Raw genomic sequence first — 1,912 nt, forward strand, 5'->3', positions numbered from 1 at the left:
GAAAGTCAGTCAGTTATCTAGTAGGATTTCCCCTCATTCTAGACGTGGCCGATCGTTTCCTCTTGGTTTTGTTACCCAGTTCCACGACTGCTGGTGTTTTCTGCAAACTGCTAAGTAAGATTTAAAGCAACGATGTCCAGTAGAAATAAAATACAAGCCGCAGATGCGATTTTTTTTTTTTTTAAGGCAAGGCAATCCTTGGTTGACCTCACAGATTGCAAGGACTTTGTCAGCTTACAATTCCTTATTTTTTATTTTTTACACCTATAGTACCTGGTCTTCCTAGGTGGTCTCCCATCCAAGTACTAACCAGGCCAGGCCCTGCTTAGCTTCCGAGATCAGATGGGATCGGGCTCGTTCAGGGTGGCATGGCCGTAGACTCACAAATGCAATTGGTGTGTTCCAGCAGCCACATTAAAAAAGTTAAAAGAAATATATAAAATTATTTTAATAACGTTTTATTCCATATGAATTAGCCAAAATAGTATCATTTCAAAATATGATTAATATAAAAAATAATAAGTGAGCTATTTTGTATTTTTTCATACTGTATCTTCAAAATCGGATGTGCATCGTACACTTAAAACACCTCTCGATTCAGAATGGCTGCATTTCAAGTGTTCAAGGCCACATGTGGCCCCCGTATTGAACAGAGCAGATCTAGAGGCTTGTGTAGATTCAGCTTCAAATTTTTTATGTGAGAACACTTCGTACGTGTTGATGTAGATTCCCTGTTATAAAACTCCCTGTCAACCTTTCTCCAGAGAGTTTTGGCATCCACCGACGACCACTTCTAAATCCATTATTTTATTAGGGGCTGCAAAGTCGTGATTTTCTAATTCTGTTATTCCTTCTGCATTTATTAGACAGCACTCTTACTCAGACGAACTTGACCTTGTTTGCTCTTCGATTACTCCAACATATAGTTTATGCAGGAAAGGGGGGGGGTATGTGCTTATTCTCCTATCAATTTTCAGAGAAATGAGTTGGTATCCAAACCACCTCTGGGGTCTCTTTACATCATGTGAACTCATCGCTTTCTATATTTGCTACCTGTCAATACATTGCAGTCATTATTCTTTTTAATGCGAAAAACTTCCCATCTTTGGCCAATAGGACCCTCTAGCCGGCTCCTGGGCCAGTTTTGATAGCTTCCCTGCTTTCTGGCACAATCACATAGGCCCACCTTGGCCATTTTCTGCTCTACCAGAAATCCGCTATTACTCCAAGGAGCCCTGGTTCCTCTGTGTTCCAGGCATCTTTAAAGGATTCTCCTTGGGACAATAACATCACCTAGAAGAACTGAACACAGTTGGGAATTGAAAGCACCAAGACGAGTCAACAGAACGAAGGTTTTCTCCCTTCCCGGTGGAGAGGGTAGCAGGAGAGGAGAAAGGGAGACCTCAGACGTCCTCACGCGGCTCCGCCTGCCCTGCTCATCCTTTTCTCTGGATCTCGACTCCCCATACCCTTTACTCTGAAGACTAGAAGTTTCCATTGCCATCAAGTGTGAGTGGGAGTTCAGCCAACTGGGAACCCGGGGGCCGCACCTGACCTCCCTCTGCGAAGAGCCAGAGCCTTTGTCCAAAGTTGCATCACTTCCCACCCAGCCCTTCCTGAGCCAACTCCCCGATGTCTGCGGGAGGACGCAGTCGGCCTAATCCCAATGACATCAGGGAAACTCCCGTTGCCAGCAGTTTCTCCTTCAGCTGCAAAAATGTGCCGCGGTAGACAGGGTGTGGGCTTTTGAAGTCTCTGCAGGAAGCAGAGTTGTTTTCTCAACACCACATCTGAGCGCATCCTCAGCCGGTGTGGAGCCCTTCCGTTCCCTCTCCCTGTCCACCACCACCCCGGATGGCCGGGGAGGCAGACCCCACACCACGTGCTGGGTGTCAAGGATGCCAGAGGACCA

At 46.0% G+C, this 1,912-nt stretch overlaps 1 pseudogene; it reads right to left on the minus strand.

Moving 5' to 3' along the window:
• Positions 1-261: 261 nt before the first annotated feature.
• On the minus strand, positions 262-380 carry LOC112472747 (annotated as a pseudogene).
• Positions 381-1,912: the final 1,532 nt, after the last annotated feature.

This window comes from Pteropus alecto, unplaced genomic scaffold (genome assembly GCF_000325575.1).
Source record: "Pteropus alecto unplaced genomic scaffold, ASM32557v1 scaffold87, whole genome shotgun sequence".
In the NCBI taxonomy this organism is placed as follows: Eukaryota; Metazoa; Chordata; class Mammalia; order Chiroptera; family Pteropodidae; genus Pteropus; species Pteropus alecto.